At 38.6% G+C, this 20,828-nt stretch overlaps 1 protein-coding gene across 1 annotated transcript in view; it reads left to right on the top strand.

The window, feature by feature from the left end:
* The first annotated feature begins 5,344 nt into the window (after positions 1–5,344).
* Positions 5,345–20,828, top strand: part of CCDC178 (coiled-coil domain containing 178) — a 196,931-nt gene continuing 181,447 nt past the window's right edge. The window contains exon 1 of the mRNA XM_078393698.1: positions 5,345–5,407. The gene's annotated coding sequence lies outside the window, so the exon portion shown is untranslated. The remainder of the gene's footprint in view (positions 5,408–20,828) is intronic.

Here is a 20,828-nt window from a genome sequence, read left to right as displayed (position 1 = left end):
CCTTTATGATCACAGCCAAGTGCTGTGGGGACACAGTAATTTTAATGGAGTGAGTTATGGGGATTGGGCTGTTTGTGAAGCAGTCAGCAATGCTAGATCTGAAAACACTTGTCAGTTAACCAGTGATAGTAATGATATGATTAGATTTCAAAATATAATTCTACTGAGTAAGGAATGGCAGTCAGCTATCTTTTCCTGTGACTGGCCAGTCCCTTCAAGTACAGTGGGGTCTCTACTTAAGAACTTAATCCATATTGGAAGGTGGTTCTCAAGTTGAAAAGTTCTTATGTTGAATCTGCATTTCCCATAGGAATGCATTGAAAACCATTTAATCCGTATCTGCTCTTTTCCGTCCATAGAAACTACAGTGGAACATCTACTTAAGAACTTAATCCATTTTGGAATGGTGTTCTTAAGTTGAAATGCTCTTAAGTTCAAGCAAAATTTCCCATAGGAATGGACTGAAAACCAATTAATCCGTTTTGGCTGTTTTTTTGTTATGTAGAGGTGCGTTCGTACATTAACCAAAGCTGGTTAATACGTACTCTACCACTATGGGGAGAATTTTTTTTTAACCTAAGATGACCTAAGGTTAAAAAAAGAGCAGGAAAGGTTTTTTTTCCTGTTCTTATCTTGGATTTCTGTTCTCAAGTAGAAGCAAAATTTAGCAAATGGAGCTGTTCTTAAGTTGGATTGTTCTTAAGTAGGGATGTTCTTAAGTAGAGACCCCACTGTATCTGTTCTTCCTATTGCAGCTCTCTCAATATGTGAATGGACGAAATTGAAACTGAAAATATTTTCTGCTTGTTTATGGCTCTCTTGTATTAAGTGAAGAGAGACATAAGGATGTGACAACTACTGATGTGAAGTAGTGTATTACAGTATGGAGGTTATTCTTTAGAGCTGAAGAACTAGACAGGAGCAAGGCATCCACAATCTGTGAAGTTGTGGAAGAATCTGTGATGAGAAGCTGTAGCATTCCATGTTCAGCCAAGAGTTCTAAAATTAATTAGTTAAAACCAGTTAATGCACTAAGATTCTTATTAAATCAGACAATTACACTTTTCGTTGTTGCTTCCCCTGCACCATCAGAGCCCTGGCGGGGGTGCCCTGAAACTACCCGCGCCCACTTTAGAGCACTTAGGAGGCTTTTCCTGCACCATCAGAGGACTGGAAGGGGACCTCCAAACCTGGTGATCGCGGAGAGGGGACCCCACTGCCAGTCCTCCCATGGTGCTTCCCCAGCTCCCTACCCCTTAAGTTCCTTTTTAAAAAAAAAAAAAATTCCCCTAGGAACGCATTGATTAATTTTCAATGCATTCCTATGGGAAATTTGGTTTCGCAAGACGATATTTTCGCAAGACAGCAATTTCCACGAAACGGATTAACATCGTCTTGCGAGGCACCACTGTATAGGGAGATACGGCCCTTCAGGTAGCCTGGACCCAAGCTGTATAGGGTTTTATAGGTAATAACCAGCACTTTGAATTGGGGCCGGAAACAGCCTGGTAGCCAGCGCAGTTTTTGTAACAGATGCGTTATATGCTCCATGTAGCTGGCCCCAGTCAGTAGTCTGGCTGCAGAGTTTTGTACCAGTTGAAGTTTCCAAACCATTGTCAAAGGCAGCTCCATATAGAGTGTGTTACAGTAATCCAAACAGGATGTAACTAAGGCATGTGTTACTGTAGCCAAATTTGACATGTCAAGGAACAGGCGCAGCACTCCTGGCCACCGCCGAGACCTGAGCATCCAAGCCTGGGAATGAATCCATGAATACACCCAAGCTGTGGACTTGAGTTTTCAGGGGGAGTGTAATCCCATCCAGCACAGGTAGTAGCATTGGGTGTCATCTGCATACTGGTGACACCAAACCCCAAAACTCCAGACAACCTCTCCCTGCAGTTTCATGTAGATGTTAAAAAGCATGGGTGACAAAGCAGAACCCTGAGGAATGCCACAGGCCAATGGCCAGGGCATTGAGCACGAGTCACCCAGCACCACCTTCTGAGTTCTTCCCTCCAGGAAGGACTGGAGCTGCTGTAAAACAGTGCCTGCGAGTCCCATCCTAGAGAGACGGCCAAGAAGGATACCATGGTTGATGGTATTGAAAGCCTCTGAGAAGTTCCTGCAGAACCAACAGGGACACACTCCCCCTGTCCAGTTCCCGGCGTAGGTCATCCACCAAGGTGACCAAAGCTGTCTCTGTCCCATAGCCAGGCCTGAAACCAGATTGAAAGTTTAGTGCTAATATGTTAATATGTTTAGTGATAATTTATATTGGTCAATAAGGGACGTGGTGGCACTGCAGGTTAAATCGCAGAAGCCTCTGTGCTGCAAAGTCAGAAGATCAGCAGTCGTAAGATCGAATCCACACAACAGAGTGAGCTCCCGTCGCTTGTCATAGCTCCTGCCAACCTAGCAGTTCGAAAGCATGTAAAAATGTGAGTAGATAAATAGGTATCATCTTGGTGGGAAGGTAACGGTGTTCCGTGTCTAGTCATGCTGGCCACGTGACCACAGAAACTGTCTATGGACAAACGCTGGCTCTATGGCTTGGAAACGGGGATGAGCACTGTGCCCTAGAGCTGGACATGACTGGACTGAATGTCAAGGGGAACCTTTACCTTTACCTTAGATTGGTCAATACTGCTGCTACTCGTACTGCTGCTGCTGCTGCTGCTGCTGCTGCTACTAGTACTACTACTACTACTGATACTACTACTACTACTACTACTACTACTACTACTACTACTACTAATAATAATAATAATAATAATAATAATAATAATAATAATAATAATAATAATAATAATAATACTCTGTTTGTATGTTTGTATATATGTGTGTATGTATGTATGTATATGTATGTGTGTAGATACACACACACACACACACACACACACACACACGGACACAGGGGTGGGGATTATTATGGGGATTATAGTTATTACACCATATGATTTTTTCCCTAATATCCTGAGGTTATGGCAATGACAGAAAGATATATCAGTAAGGTATATTGTAAGACAGTATATTACTGGTAATAAAGTTTTGTGGGCTGTAGGATTTATAGGTTAATCATTCAAACAATCAACGATTAGGTTACACTCCCTAATTAGAATAAATACCTGTTAGGCTATTTAGGGAAATGAACAGATTTTAATGCATATTGAAAAAGATAATGTTGATTTTATAACCTCTTAGCTGTGTCCACTCATTTGGCATTTCAGAGTTATGAAAATTATTTTCTTATTTTTCAGCAGTTACTACTTTATATGAAGAAAACATGTATCCGTAATAATTATGTAAGAAAGAATAATCCACTTTATGGTTCATGTATGTGCTGAATTCATTAAGAATCAGGGGAGAGGGAATGCAAAATTGAGCATTTCCAAGGAAGAAAAGGTATTAAAAATTTGCTCTTTTAAATTTTTTTTAATCTTAGGAGAGCACACTATAAATTATTATATTCTGTGTTATACTGCAAGCAAAATAAATTCAAGTTCCCTTTACTGTATGTTTTAGCAAAACCTCATTTCTTAAAATATTAGATGGAAGTAAAGCATAGCTATTTGACATGACTAAAAGTTGTGAATGCATAATGAGATATAAGCAACATTGGTTGACGATGGTTGCTTCAATCGCTCAGCACCTACGTGACAATGTCCAAATTGGGCCCAAGTAGCCATTTTCCCTCCCTGGCGTCATGAGATCTGTTAGTGTCACAAGTCCCAGGTGTGAAGGGGGAGCAGGTGTTATCACTCTCACTCTCTCAGACTGGTCACTGGAAGTTCCACATGGTACCTCATGGTAATGAACTATCTGAGGATCTGAAAAAATGAATTGTTGCTCTACATAAAGATGGCCTAAGCTATAAGAAGATTGCCAAAACCCTGAAATTGAGCTGCGGCACGGTGGCCAGAACCATACAGCAGTTTAACAGGACAAGTTCCACTCAGAACAGGTCTCGCCATGGTCAACCAAAAAAGTTAAGTGCCCATGCTCAGCATCATATACAGAGGTTAGCTTTGGGAAATAGACGTATGAGTGCTGCCAGCATTGCTGCAGAAGTTGAAGGGGTGGGCAGTCAGTGCTCAGACCATATGTTGCACACTGCATCAAATTGGTCTCCAGGACTGTTGTCCCAGAAGGAAGCCTCTTCTAAAGATGATACAGAAGAAAACCACATACTGTTTGCTGTGGAAAAGCAGACTAAGGACATGGATTTCTGGAACTATGTCCTGTAGTCCGATGAGACCAAGATCAACTTATTTGGTTCAGATGATGTCAAGCGTATGTGGCAACAACCAGGTGAGGAGTACAAAGACAAGTGTATCATGCCTACAGTCAAGCATGGTGGTGGGAGTGTCATGGTCTGGGGCTGCCTGAGTGCTGCCGGCACTGGGGAGCTACAGTTCATTGAGGGAACCATGAATGCCAACATGTACTGGGACATACTGAAACAGAGCATGATCCTCTCCCTTCAGAGGCTGGGCTGCAGGGCAGTATTCCAACATGATAACGACCCCAAACACACCTCCCAAACGACCAATGCCTTGCTAAAGAAGCTGACGGTAAAGGTGATGGATTGGCCAAGCATGTCTCCAGACCTAAACCCTATTGAGCATCCATGGGGCATCCTGAAATGGAAGGTGGAGGTGTGCAAGGTCTCTAACATCCACCAGCTCTGAGATGTCGTCATGGAGGAATGGAAGAGGACTCCAGTGGCAACCTGTGAAGCTTTGGTGAACTCTATGCCCAGGAGGGTTAAGGCAGTGCTGGAAAATAATGGTAGCCACACAAAATATTGACACTTTGTGCCTAATTTGGACATTGTTACTTAGGGGTGTACTCACTTTTATTGGCAGCAGTTTAGACATTAATGTCTATTGCGTTATTTTGAGGGGACAGCACATTTACACTGTTATACAACCTGTATACTCACTGCTTTACATTGTAGCTAAGTGTCATTTCTTCATTGTTGTCACATAAAAAGATATATACTGTATATATATTTCCAGAATTTTATCCTTAAGGTATCTTTACTCCATTTTTAATTGCTTCAGTATGCTTCAAAACTTGTTGACTGCAACTGTGGAAAGATCTATTTTAGAGAAGGGTGTATTTTCTGATATTTACATTTCAAAGCCAACCAGTTTCCTGATTTAGAGAATGAAACTGACATGCTATTCTTCTGAAGAAGTTACTAATACAAGATGGTGATTCTTGCAGCTGAAAAATAAAAGATGACACTATCATAGAGTAATTTATATATTAATTATAACTGAAGTATCTCCTTTGGTAGCATTTCAACTTTTGATCTTCTGTCTTCCTAACAGGATCATAAGTTGAATGAGCTGATTTTATGTTTCTAAAGAAAGATGACAATGTACAAGATGAAAACCAGGTAAGTCTTCACGCTTAAAAAAAAAAAGGTCCAGGCCCCACATCTTTTTTTCAACCGTCTGTCTTTATTACAGGTAATACAGTTCTTCTTTCGGTTTTGCTCCTGTAGCTTTTTTAAGCATTTGCCCCAGTTAACCCCCCCAATTGTTTTTCAAATTCTTCCATTTGTCCTCTGGTAAAAAAGATCCTCTTTTCATAAGCACTACAAAAATATTTCCCTATATCCCTAGTCTTTTGCAAAAGTCCTGCATAACCTGCAGGTACAAGGAGAAAACATTACAAATCAGTTGTTACATCAGGGTTGGGGAACTTGTGGCCCTCCGAATGTTATTGGGACTGCAGCTGCCATCAATTGTAGTCAATATCACCAAAGCTGAGGGATGAGGGATGCTGCAGTCAAATTACATTGCACACAGATTGCTTCTTCCTGTTTTGCACAGTTGGAGGTTATCCGTTACTTTTGTGATTGGCGAAAGTCACAAAAAAATGAAAATGCCTGCTGGCTGTTTTTGCATTTATTCCACTTCAAACTAATACTATTCTACAAGGTAAATCCATATATGTGGAATAGTTCCTAAGTGGAGTCCTCTGCAAGAACTGATATATCAAACATTTCCATAGGATATACCGGCCTGGACTTCATGGCCTTCTAGGTCAGTGAATCCATGGTTTTGGTGGGTATTGCTTTGGCAACATTAAAGCACAAAAGTAGCAAGGCACAGGATTGTATATCTGAAGAGGCAAGATATAGTAGTGAAAGCCCATGCTGTAATACACATGTTTATCTTTAGCCCAAGTGCACCAGCATAGAGACATTGTTCTCCCTGCTTATAGTGGCAGCATTGCTCCAACTTCATTCACTTAGGTTGTAGTTATCGCCTTTCTGCTGAGTAAGTTTCATTGAATTCAGTATGGTTTAATGGTGATTGTGGGATTTTCGGGCTCTTTGGCCGTGTTCTGAAGGTTGTTCTTCCTAACGTTTCACCAGTCTCTGTGGCCAGCATCTTCAGAGGACAGAAGTAGCACTCTGTGCTCTGGTGCAGTTTGTTTGGGAGTTGAGTATTTATAGCTGTTGGATCAGCTTTTGTCCTTTTCAGGAGATGGGTGATTATGGTGATCAGTGTGTTTTTGTTGTGGGTGTATTGTTGTGGTGAGGAGGAGAGCTTACCTCTCACTGTGATCGATGGGTATTGTTAGCTGATCTTTTGTGTGTAGTAATCACCAGTCCTTGTAAACACAGGTAGAGTTCGTTGACCTTTTGCAGGCTGTATTTTCAGTGCTGGGAGCCAAGCTTTGTTAAGTTTTAAACTTTCTTCTTTTTTGTTGAAGCTCTGCTGGTGTTTGTGGATTTCAACGGCTTCGCTGTGCAGTCTAACGTAATGAGTGCTGGTGTTGTCCAGTAGGGTTTGTTTCTGAGTAGTTGTATACAGTGGGGTCTTGACTTGAGAACTTAATCCGTATTGGAAGGCGGTTCTCAAGTCAAAAAGTTCTCAGGTCAAATCTGCATTTCCCATAGGAATGCATTGAAAACCATTTGATCCGTATCTGCTCTTTTCCGTCCATAGAAACTAATGGGAAGCTGCTATTCTGCCTTCAACCACTAGAGGGGGATATTTTGTTTCTTTTTTTCTTAGGTCAAGAAAGGTTCAGGGAAGGCAGGGAAAATACAGTCCAGGCAGTACCAGGCAGTCTGAAGACTCCCAATCCACTCTCTAAACGCTGGGAGGAGTGAGGAAGCAGACAGGCACCCTTTTCACTGGCCAACAGTTAACTGAAAATTCAAATTTTGCACCTTCCCTGCCTCCCGCGTGGGTTTTTTTCAGTTCTTAACTCAAATCTAAGTATGTAAGTCAAGTCAATATTTTCCTATGAGAGTGGTTCTTAAGTCAAAATGTTCTTAACTCAAGCCGTTCTTAAGTCAAGACCCCACTGTATAGGGGTGGACTGTTAGATATTACAGTGAAATTTAAGACTTGAGTTAACACTGACTGTACTTATAAGTTACGACCTTATTTTCTATGTCATGTTCTAAAAACACTGTTTTTTGATATGTGCTATCAAGTCAGAACCACCTTACAGTGATTGTAATAGGGCTTTCATGGTAAGTGAGATATTTAAGGAGTGGTTTTACCAGTTTCACACCTCTAATGAGTTTCCATGGCTGAATGGGGATTTGGATCGAAACCTGCTAAATCCTAGTCCATTACTCTGTTCCCTACACCACACTGGGTATTTCAAAACCACTAAAGACCATATCTAATGTATGTATTATATACATGCTTACATTAGGTCTTCTTTCTTGGTACTGTATTAATGTTATGTCTCTCAATAGCTGGAATGCAGTTGTTATTACTATATCATGGCAATACATTGGCTCAAAATGACATTGTAGAAAGCTGTCAAGATTTCTTTTTTTCCTTTTCTACAAGGCAATTAGGGCAAGTTCTTATTCTAGCTTTAAAGGTTAGAACATTATCAAAATACAGCATTTTAAAATAGCAGTTTAAAAGAAAAGACATTTCAAATTATCTCAGCTGTTTCAATTACCAAAATGCTTTCCCAATTATTTTTCTCAATTTCAGTGTTTTCCTAAAGATAGTGAGAGGCCTTTATTTTCTTTATATTGCAAGTCTTTGGAAAGCCAAGTGCTAATTTCTCTGTTGAGAGTTGTTTTGGCCCTAAGAAAACTTGGCAAGATAGCTTATGTGAATGTCAGGAAATCAGACGTTTCCAGGATGCATATTCTATTGACGGAAAATGCTGTTTTATATTCATATGACTGTATACCTTTCAATATTGGTTTTGAAATGATTTTTTAAAGCTTAATATCAATTAATCTGAGTAATAGTCTATCAAGAAATAACATTCAGTTTCCAGAAAGTGGAACATGTGGCTCTAATGAAGTATATAATGGAACATAAGAAAACATACTCTATAGACTGAGAAAAAAAACAATATGTGCCCATAATATGGAAAGAATTATTCGGAACTGAGATTGACTTCATAACCATGGGTCATTATTAGTGCTGTTCTCATATAACACTTTTAACTACTTGTTCACTTGCCACATTCATTTATGGATTTCAAAATGATATACCTGGAATACCAGTGCATGACCTGAACTTGCCACATACATAAGCACAGAATGTTGTCTATCTCCTTTCATCTAAAAACTCCAAGACTACTGAGCCGATCTGCACCAACAAGATATAATTCAAAAATGTGTGGAACAGTGACATAGGTGAGAAGCTTCAATTTCACGTAGATTGCTCACAGACTTTGCAAGTCATAATCTAAAAATCTCCAAAGCTTCTTGAAACATCTATATGCTTGATACTAAGCTGGCTAAGTGCTTCATGACCTCAGAGAAGGTAAACCAACAGAAAGTAAAGGTTTTTGACAAATTGGGATGAGTGACGTCATTGTAACTTTATGGCAGATCAGCAACTAAGAGAAAAGCAGAGAGAAACAAAAGCCAGATATACAGTAAGAGTACAGGGAAGGTTACAGGTCCATAAGCTAACTATGTTTATTCACAGAAATGCTCCCCAGCCAGAAATAAGAAACTGTTGATTAAAGTAACAATTTATCGCCCAGTTTTAAGTGCAAAGTAGTGTTTAGCCAAGCCACTGATCAGTGCCTCTATGACTGTCCACAGTACAGAACAATTTTTACACATCTGCCTGGCTCTACTTTTGAACCTCTTAAATATTTTTGTTCAAAAATTTGTACTCTGTCATATCAAAAGCATGCAAGAGCCTGCTTTACTGTCATTTAAGTATTTAGAAGCTACAGGGTACAGTGGCTTTCAATTATGTGTAATTGTCCCAAAATAGAAACACAAATGTTCACAGATGGCAATGTGTATTTTTCCTATATGTTGATTTTTACAAAGAGAAATGGGGAGAGCAGAATTTGATTAGCTTGGCAAATATGTGTCTCCCAAGGTAGCACAAATAATGAAGCAGGAGAGGGTTATTAACTGCTCTTTTACCTGTCATATCTATAATGGAAATATTTTCTATCAAGAATATTTTCCTTCTAGTTTCTCTCCCCCCCCCCCCCCGGCACAGCCTGAACTAAGCATTTGCAAGATGGAACAGAAGCAGTTGGAATAGTTGAATACTCCCCAATTCTGTGTGACAATTCCTCCCTACAAATTTCCTTCTGACCCAGTGTTTGCCACCTAATTTGAAGAAGGATGCTGACAAACTGGAACAAGTTCAGAGGAGAGCAACAAGGATGATCTGGGGGTGGAAAAAGCACTGTGAGGAAAGACTGAATCTCCTAGGTGTGACAATCTCCTCTGAAGCCCCTATTTCCCCAGGCCTTCATGAGGTTCTCGCCCTTCTTCTTTCTTCGCTGCCACCAGGTATTGCTGCCTCAATACCATTCAATTAGGGAGACATGTGTGCTTTTAAAACTTAACTCTTTTATTAGATCAGGGAAGTTAACATATGATTAATATTCAATAGGTAAATCACAGGTTATAATCACTAGAATTTGAATCAAAACTGCTATAACTTTAAACCTATTTAACTCTCTATTCCATTCATTGTTCTCACAGATCTCTAACTCACTCTCAGTTCACTTTTAAGTTTCACACAGTCTCTCTCTACCAGAATCTCTCCTCATACTCCATACACCAGCCTTTATATCCAGCCCCCTCCCCCCTTGGCTCCGCCTTCCATCCTCTCATTGGCTCCTTCTCCACTGTTCTACTGTGACGGACAGGTGAGGGCAGGGCTGCTCGCTACAGTAGGCATGTTGAACCTTGAGAAAAGAAGACCGAGGGGGAGATATGATGGCACTTTTCAAAGACTTTGAATAACTTGAGCCTATTATTACTTGTCCTGCATTGGGAATGATCAAAAACACATCCTACCCCTCCTCTGAATGACATTGCAATAGAACAAACATGTAGGGAACAACAACCACTCTTTGTGGCCTTTATAGATCTTACAAAGGCCTTTGATTTGGTTAGCAGGGATGGCCTTTTTAAAATACTTCCCAAGATTGGATGTCCACCTTGACTCCTTAACATCATCAGGTCCTTTTATGAGGAAATGAAGGGCACTGTAGTTTTTGATGGCTCAAAAGGTCCTTTTGACATCCAAAGTGGAGTGAAACAGGGGTGTGTCCTCACGCCGACCCTTTTGGGGATCTTTTTTGCTGTTATGCTGAAGCACGCCTTTGCAACTGCAACAGAAGGTGTCTATCTCCGGACTAGATCAGACAGAAAGCTCTTTAATCTCTCTAGATTGAGAGCGAGGACCAAAGTCCAACTGAAATACATACGGGACTTCCTCTTCGCAGAAGATGCAGCCATTGTTGCCCACTCTGCTGAAGACTGCCAAGAACTCATAAATCATTTTAGCAAGGCCTGACAAGACTTTGGACTAACAATCAGCCTGAAGAAAACACAAGTCATGGGCCAGGGCGTGGACTCACCTCCCTCTATTACCATCTCCACACAAGAATTGGAGGTTATTCATGATTTTGTGTATCTTGGCTCAACAATCTCTGACACTTTGTCGAGCTGGATGAACAGATTGTCAAAGCAGCTACTATGTTCTCTAGACTCACGAAGAGAGTATGGCTTAATAAGAAGCTGATGGTATATACCAAGATCCAGGTCTATAGGGCCTGTGTCCTGAGTATACTCTTGTACTGCAGTGAGTCCTGGATCCTTTGTGCATGGCAGGAGAGGAAGCTGAACACGTTTAATATGAATTGTCTCTGATGCATTTTTGGTATCACCGGACAGGACAAAATTCCAAATAGAGTAGTCCTAGAATGAGCTGGAATCTTTAACATGCATACATTACTGAAACAGCGACATCTACGTTGGCTCAGGCATGTCGTGAGATGGCTGGTGGTCGGATTCCAAAAGATCTCCTGTATGGAGAATTAGTGCAGGGAAAGCGCCCCGGAGGGAGGATACAAGGATATTTGCAAGCAGGATCTGAAGGCCTTAGGAATGGACCTCAACAGATGGGAAACCTTAACATCTGAGCATTCGTCCTGGAGGCAGGCAGTGCAGCATGGCCTCTCCCATTTTGAAGACACACTTGTCCAGCAGGCCGAGGCAAAGAGGCAGTCCCAAAACCAGCAAAATCAGGAAGCTGGACAGGGGACAGATTGTATTTGTCTTCAGTGTGGAAGGGATTGTCACTCTCAAATTGGCCTCGTCTGCCACACTAGATGCTGTTCCAAGTCCTCTATTCAGAGCACGTTACTCTGAATAGTAACGTCTCTCAAGACTGAAGGATGCCTAATCTAATCTAGAACAAACTACCTCCAGAGGTGGTGAGTGCTCCAGCACTATAGGCATTCAAGATAAATGTAGACAACCACCTGACAGATACTCTTTGATTTGTATTCTTGCATTGAACAGGGGGTTGGATCAATGGTCTTATAGGCCCCTTCCAATTTCATTATTCCATGATTCTGTGAAGTTTTGCCCATAATTCAGTACTGCCCTTGTTCCTTATTTGTCTCCCATACCTTATTTATCTCCCATTCATTATTTATTGTAACAAAAGTCACACTGTATCTCTAACTGATAAAACCAAATGACCTTGCCCCATCATAATACATCCAGGCACTGTTACTTGTCACCAGTGTGCGTTCAGCATAGTACTTTATGACTCTTCACATGCTTAGAGCATGAAACTCCTGCTTTTCAGGTTTATCATATGGTGGTAGCCTTCACTATGATGTCATAAGCAATACAGTGAGGTAAGGAACTGGTGTCCTTACTATTAGCCACCACTGTTGTTCAGATGAAATTGTTAGTCTACCTGTCTTTACTAAGCAAGACATCTACTTCAGGCTGCAATGTCTATCAAAAACTGGGATTTATTTTTGAGTGAACAGGCACAATATTGTAGTGTAAGTTATTTTGTGAGATTCCTATTTAACATTTATTTATATTCCATTAGTATATAACTGAAATGCTCTTTCTAGGGCTAAAATTCCTTTTCTTGCTTATCCTCAGCTCTAAATAGCATGAGACTCATGAATCCTTTTAGGTGCTGAAGGCTTAACTAAATTATACATGCAGACTTTGACAGCTGCTTAAAAAGAAAGAAAAGCAATGTTAGAATGAGGCATTTCAAAATAGAGTACCAGTTCAAAGTGAATATATGATTGGTTTTTTATGTGCTTACTACTTGCTTGCTCTAAATCCTCCAGCACACCCAGACACAAACATTTTGCAGGGCTTATATGATAGAGAAAATGTATGCTTACGTAGGATAGCATTAGTAAAGATAATAAGTCTGTGGTTTCATACCTCATACTTGGAAAAAATAAATATAATGTTTGAAGATTTCCTTTTGTGTTATCAAGACTAGAAAGGTAGTCATTTGTTCCTGCATTTTAGTACATGTGTTTGTAAGCTTCTTGATTATTTACTGAAAGTTTATTATATTCTCCTAAAGCAACTGACCCACCCACTCTATCTCTTGCTGGATGGTTTGGACTACGACTTCCATCAGCCCCAACTAATAATAGCCAGTGTTGTATGCTAATAGGACCTGAAGATTAAAACATTTGGAGAAGACCAGATTAGGAAAGGCTGGTCCAGATTAGTGATAATTAAGTGTTATTGACTAAAATACTGGGAAGCACAAAAGAATAGTTGTTATTGGCAAATGCAATTGAAGGGATGACATGTTATATAGGTTTCCTGTCTAGATGTGCTTCAGTTAAGCATCTGTAATGATACAGACTGGGACAGCTTTGAAAAGAACAATTTGTTAGAGTGGATGATAAACATATCTGAAGACATATGATGGCAAATACATGTATGCTATTGCTTTTGTGTGTAGTAGGAAGCTGCATGAACCATCCCTGATTCTTGGGACATGTACATGTAAAGTCTGTGTAATAAAATATCATGATGTTTGTCTCACATGTATTACATCTATGTACATATTCAAATAATAATGTGCGATCCTTTGTTCAGTGGCTTGCTATGTTAAGTGGCAAACAGTTGGTATGGAATATTAAAGCTGCTTTCTGATTGGATTGTTGCTATCTTTATCATTATTGCACATTGGCACAATCATTCTTTCAAGCAGCCATAAGGTTTATACAATACAGTATATTTTTATTTCTCTTATAAATTTATTGCATTCCTTTTAAGACACTATAAATCTGCCATTACAAGATTCTGAAATTATCCTACTGATACCTGGATTGTATCATTTACCTCTCAAGGCAGAAACCCATACTGTCTGTCATATGTGAACTATTATGAAAAATGATACTTCTAGGAAATGAAAGCTGCAGTAGCCATGTTAGTCTGTTCTTGCAAAACCAAAGTGGTTTTTTATCACCTTAAAGATAAAGAAATTTTATTTGGCATAAGCTTTGATCAACTTCGTCCCACTTCTTCAGATGTCACAAGACCCTTTGTTAGTTATAGGGAAAGTGTTCTATGTAAAGATCTTTATATCCACTGAAACAGTGCTTTGGAATTTATCTACATGAGTATGATCCACTTGGCTTCAATGGATGGCTACTAAATGAAAGAAAATGTATCACAAACAGCTAGAAGTCACCTCTGTATAAAAGATTTGACCCCATCAAACAGGAGATGCTGAACCTGAGATTCACATTCCTTCCCGAAGGAGCCCAGATGATAATTCCACAAATCCTTGGAATCCTTCAGCCAATAATCCCTAAACTTCACTTGCTGGAGCTTCACATATAGTTAAAGAACATACACTGTATCTATAAGCAAGTCGCAAGTCACAATATAAAGAATATAATCAATAGTGTAAGTAGCATATTGGTATTGGAAATTAATACCTTAATTTTTTATTAATTTACTATTCTGTAAATAATTTTTGAAAGTATTTTTGATTTAAATTAGTAAATACTTAATGATATGTTTACATAATATTTAGGTGAATAAGCAAACAATAATGGTGTAAAGAAGGAGAATATCACTGAATCTAAATAATGTGTAATGGGAAACTTTACCACCCTTTGATTTCAATAAAACTTGATTTCAAAACAAAATGGAGAATGATACAACAGTTTAATGCTATCTTAGAATGACCATTTGCACTTCTATACTATTATATGTGGGAGCAATATTTTTTTTAAAAGATAGGTGGGTGTCAGGAAGCTTTATGAATTGGTCTCAACCTGTTTAACAGCTCCACAGACTGCATCTCCCTCCATGAGCCTGCTCAAGAATTAAGATTATTTGGGAGGCCTTTCAGTCAGTCCCACCATCCTTATAGACACACTTGGTGGGGACACAGGAAAGGGCCTTCTCTGTCGATGTTCCCAGACTCTGGAACTCCCTCCCATGGGAAGCTAGGCTGGCCCCACCTTTGCTATCCTTCCATAAGCAGTGAAAGACCTTTCTCTTCAGGCTTTTCCTCAGTGATCAGCAGTCTGAGAGGTTTTTTTTTTTTAACGGATTGTTGTGCTCTGTTGTTTTTAAATGTATTTTTACTATTTATTCTATTTACCATTCTTAATATGCTACTTGTTTAATTTCTTTTTAAATATTTGTATACTTACTGTTTTTAACTTATAAATATTGACTTTTAATTATTGTAATCTGCCTTGGGTCCTTTTAAAGAGAAAGGCAGGGTAAAAATATTTTAACTAACTACCTAACTACCTAACTACCTAACTACCTACCTACCTACCTAACTAACTAACTAACTAACTAACTAACTAACTAACTAACTAACTAACTAACTAAATAAATAAATAAATAAATAAATAAATAAATAAATAAATAAATAAATAAATAAATAGGAGATATGAAGTATAATAGGAAAAAATGCATAATACTTTATATTTGACTTCTCCCCCATTGTTTTGTTACAACTATAGAATCTATTTTCTATTTTCCACTTTCCCACTAGACATAACATGCAAGATAGATAACAATAACACAAAACAGTTCAAAAACAAAATCTGAATTAAATTATAATGCCAAAGGCATGCCCAGACAGCAGCGAGTGAACTAACCTAGCCCCACCCTCCAAGCAAAGGTTTCCAGAACCTGGGACTGGCCAATAAGAAAACAGCCAACTGCTGGATGACTGTGTGAGCAGAGGCAAAGCCCAGTAGGGGTGTCTCCTCAGGAGGACAGATAGTATCCATGATTTCTTGGCTCTCCCACTACAGCCTGATGGAGTGGTTGCTGGATGACATTTGGGAGAGATGTTGTAAAATGAACTTCTCAGCTCAGCTGCTGATGGCAGTACTTTCCCTGCCCATCACGTTCTTTGTGGTCATTTTCTGGAGGGATTTGGTCTGTTTGCATTTGGAGAGTCAGAACATCAATCACTTTTATTGTTTGGAGAAATTATCTCCAGAAACACCTTTTCTCTGCATGCTATTTTTAGCACACTGTCTTAATTAGCTCCTGATCTTTGTTGTATAATCTTTGTACTTTAAAAAAAAATAGCAGTGTTTGCCACTGTAGAATGGTTTATTTACTTAATTGCTTTGTTAGGAGAAACAGTATTTTATTAGCCACTTCCTCACAGAATTGGGATTCAAAGCTGCTTACAAAACAGTTAAAAACAATTGTAATTTATATTGATTTTAAAATTTCTAATAAAGTTGATTCCCAGTGTGAATAATCTATTGAATAATGGAACAAGACTCTGGGGAACAGGGTATGAATCCCTGCTTAGCCATGGAAACTGACTGGGGAAATAGAACTGGTAAACTACTCTATAAATATCTCTTACCTTGAAAGCCTTATTATACGTGCACTATGAGTCAATTCCAACTTGATGGCCCAGAACACACACATAGTATTAAAATAGGATTAAATTATTCATCATCATCATCATCATCATCATCATCATCATCATCATCATCATCATCACCATCACCATCATCATCATCATCAAATTTTAAATTGTTTAAAATACTTGATTAGAAATATTTCTACAAGTTTAAATTGAAAAAAGAAATGATACATTATGTGGTATCTTTTAGTTTGAAGTACTCACTTTCTGAAGGAGCAGAATTGTTCCACCATAGCAGTGACATCATAATATATTGCCTTATGATAAACTGTCAGCTTCCAGTTTTTTCATTCTGATAGCTTTTTCTTCATTTTGTTTAGCCAGGGCTCATCATTTGTAACTGAGAAAATAAATCCTAATGATTTTAGGATTTAGGTTCTCAAAAAACCATCTGCTGAGCCTCTTTATCTTGAAAAAAAATTCAGCAATGCTAAATTACCTTTTATGTGATTAACTACCATTAAATCTTTGGAAAGCCAGTGTAATGTAGTGGGTTGAATGTTGGGCTAAAACTCAGGAGACCTGGGTTTGTATCTATGTTGAGATATGGAAACTCATTGGGGAGCAGCAATGTTGAAGCACTGCTTGAATATTTCAAATATCTTGAGAAGTCTACTAGGGTTACCCTAAGTTTGAATCAACTAAACTGCATATAAAATACAACATCATTTAATTGTTCAGCTGTGTTCTCAAATTATCAAATATATTTAATAATTTGCTTATTTTCACTATTGTTTATCAAAATAGAGACATCAGGAGCATGGACTACAAGCTTTGCTGTTGCTTGATGATTTTCCGTTTCACATAGTACATAATACCTTATTACTTTTACAGACTGATCTAAATCATTTCTGTGTAAGTATCTATTGTTAGCATGCAGAGCTATAAAGTGAGAGGACTTTAAAGCTAGGCCTCTGCACACAAGAAAATTTATCTCAACCAATTTTTGTTATGTCACTTTGCTTTACAATAAACAATTTCCAGCCTGAAATGTTTGGGGATTCCATCATTTAATATTACTTTCCATAATACAGTAGTCATGGTGGATATTGTCAAAAGTTTTAATGTGAACCAACTGTAAAAAGCCTGCCCCACCACTTCCCATTTTGTGCCAGTGGGGAAAAATAACGTTGACTAAACAGAATATATATTTTGTCAGGAAATTGTGGATGTCTTCCAAGCTCAGGCACTCATAATGATTTTTACATTCATGACTTGATACATTTTGCAGAAAGCTGCCAACTTTCCATAATGTCTTCCCTTGCATGTAAATTATTATAAAATCTTTCTGCCTGCTATTTCCTTTGGATGAAAAAATGTCTTCTGGTCTTCATTGTCTCTCAGGCTCTTAAACTGAATTGGTGCTGTTCAGGTCTTCACCTGAAGTTCAATTGGAGAACATCTATTATAGCCATTTTCATTAACCAGCTTTGTTTTGGATAGTTTTAGCTCTTTGTCTACAATGGAATTAAGCAAGTATAAATGTTTGTTAAGTATAGCTTATTTTCTCCTTTTTGAATCCTTTCATATACAGTGCCAAAATCATCTTGTATAAAGTTATGCCAACAGTCCTCCTGCTCAGATTGGGGCCATTGGCAGCAATTTTAAATCATTAAAGGCCCTTCCACCCTATCTAGAGGTTTCCAAATGTTTCCCCAGGTCAAAAGGGACATGGAGTGAGTGTTGGAACATATGAATGGGGATAGGAAACTTTTAATGAGCATGAAAAGCTCGTGGCTGATGATGTCACCCATTCGCATGGATGTAAGTTTATGTAAAAGGATTTTGGCCACTATAAGCTAACCACTTATGTTTTCCTGCATTTTATTCATCTCAGTAATGTTACTTTCTTGATATAATCTTCTTCAAGAAAAGGTACACCTCTTTTTCTGTAGCTGATCACTTCTGAATTTCTGACCGTTGCTTTCTTGGGTTGCTGTCTAAAGCTGAGAACCAGCATGGCTTACGTTAAATATTCTACAGATAGACCAGACAGGAAACTGCTACCTGTAAACCCATTGTGAGGTTCTCACCGTCTGGAAAACAAACAGCACTGCCAGTTGGCCAGTGAAGGGCTTCCCAAGATCCTCATATGCTACCAGCCTACCTGAACTCCAAGATAAGCCACAGCTAGGGTAGCAAACAGTTGGATTGCTCATCATCCTTATTTTGCTTTAAAAAAATAATTATGGAAAATGACAAGAAAGACTGTTCTTTATATAAAATTAGTTGTTTCTCCTTTCAGTCTCTGGTGAAATCAGCAGGGGTTAAACTTTGGCCAGGCTGTTCTCCCTTAACTGACCGGTTAACAGGTTTATACCTGGCTTCCTCTAAGGGGGAAAAAGTTTATCTGATTTTCACAAGAATTATGTACTGTATGCCACTTCTTTTGTTCATTTCCTCAAGAGAGACTGGAAGTGTCTTTGTTTACAGTTAGTTGGGGCAGCCATGTTTATCACAATTCGTCTTTCATAATACTGGACTTATCTTTACATTGCTGTACCCAGTGCTAGTCTGGGTCTGCATTTTTGGGACAGGCAGTGTCAGTGATTCATTATCTTTTCTAATCAAAGCCATTGTTTTATAGGCCTGGTTTCAAGTCCTTTCCATGGCTAATATTTTTCTTCCACAAAATCAACTTTTTCTTCCTCAGAATTTCACTCTGGTATACTTGACTACTTACTAGCTAGTCCTACTGCTAGTTCCCCCGAATTTTGAACAAATCCTTTAGAGTTCAGCATTTTGGTAAATCTCAGGATATGATGAAAAAAGAGGTTTCTCAAGGCCCTCACAAAGTGAGAGGATAGGAGACATTTCTTTGTGGAAGTCACTGTTGCCCTGGAGACAAGAACAACAACAGCTAAAAGGAATGTGAGGCAGTTAGCTGAGACCAGAAGTCACATAGCAGCTGGTGAATTTCAGCATGGGGTAAGAAGGGCTGGCATTACAGGGACGGAGATGAAGGGCTGGTGTTGCTTTCCATGGAATTGCTATGGGTCAATTGTCGTGTGGCAGCCATTGCAAATTTGCACCCCTGAAATTGTGAGGTGGGCAGTTTCTCAGGGGAGGGAGGCAATTGAACTGCCTGGAACAGGGTGACTATATATGGGACAGGAAAATTTCTTTGGTCCAAGCCATGTGGTCACTGTTTACAAGGAAGGAAGGGGCTTTTTATTAGCATGACTACAAAACAGAAATGAATATCGTAGCAAGGTATTTCCATAATCAAATACAGTTGGTTTCTATATTCAGATATTCTAGGGATTTGCATATCATAGCACTGACTGAAGTACTGTTTGATGCCTTAAGAATTCTGTCTCTCCCTCCATTTTAAATGAGCAGAGTTTTTAGTTATGTTCTCCTTTGGTACCAAAACCACAATCCCTTCTCAGAAGAAATATTTATTGCATATAAACAGGAAAGTGGTATACAATTACAGTTTTGTTTCTCCTCTCTACAAATTGCTCTTCATTGTTCTCATTATTTCTCATATATTCTTGTGTGTTGATTGCCTTTCTCAAACCTTTAAGTGCCTTTTCACGCAGATATGCATCAGGATGTATAGGAGAACTTCCCTGTCTTTGCTTGCCTGATAATTCTTATTGTAATTATAATAGCATCTGTTTGGTCTGTGAGTCAGCTGTGTGTGCATGTCTGCTTTCTTGCTGTCTAGTTTGAAGTTTTGACTTAATACTGACTCCAGTGTATGTACAATTCTCTTATTTTGTTTATGGGCAGAGACATTTGTTTTCTTTGTTAGTATTTCAGTTTAGTTGCATAATTTCTAGCACATTGAGCCTTCATATGATACACAAGTTGACTCCCCCCCCCCCATTAATCATTTTTAAAGTGACTGTATGCTTCTGTCTATAAAAGCTAAGGTTTATGAACTCAGATTCTTGTAGTGACCAGGAATTGGAAGTTTCATAAGATTACGAATTTTATTTTTTTATTTGCTATTAACCTTGATGGATGGGGAAATTCCATGTAAATGGACAGGGCTTTGTACCTGATTGGCAGTAATCAGCCTAACTTCAACAGCCGTCTTGGGTCATTTGTGGGGCACTGAGGTAGGGGCAGGAACTGCATCTGCCCTTCATCTGTCGTTGCCCTGGAACAAAGGATGTTAGTAATGAACATTTTATGGTTCATAAACCAAGTTACTAAACTCAGAAAGCAATAATTTGAATAGTAGCAAGTAAAATTGGTAGCAGTATCACTCAGGCTGTTCAGATTGTACATATATTACAAGGGAAATATGGGCTTGGCAGCCCAGTGTTTACCTCACAATCCTATTTTGTTACACTTGTTCTATTTATATCCCAACTGCTTCCAGTGAGATCAAGGCTGAGTACGTAGGTCTCCTCCTTCCCATTTTGTCTTTTAAAAAATATTTATTTACTTACTTACTTACTTACTTACTTATTTATTATTATTATTATTATTATTATTATTATTATTATTATTATTATTATTATTATTATTATTATTATTATTATTATTATTATTATTATTATTATTGTTGTTGTTGTTGTTGTTGTTGTTGTTGTTGTTGTTGTTGTTGTTGTTGTTGTTGTTGTTGTTGTTGTTATTGTTATTGTTATTATTGTTATTATTGTTGCT

Source organism: Pogona vitticeps, chromosome 4 (assembly GCF_051106095.1).
Source record: "Pogona vitticeps strain Pit_001003342236 chromosome 4, PviZW2.1, whole genome shotgun sequence".
Taxonomy (NCBI): Eukaryota; Metazoa; Chordata; class Lepidosauria; order Squamata; family Agamidae; genus Pogona; species Pogona vitticeps.
This window is presented reverse-complemented; position numbering and strand designations above follow the sequence as displayed.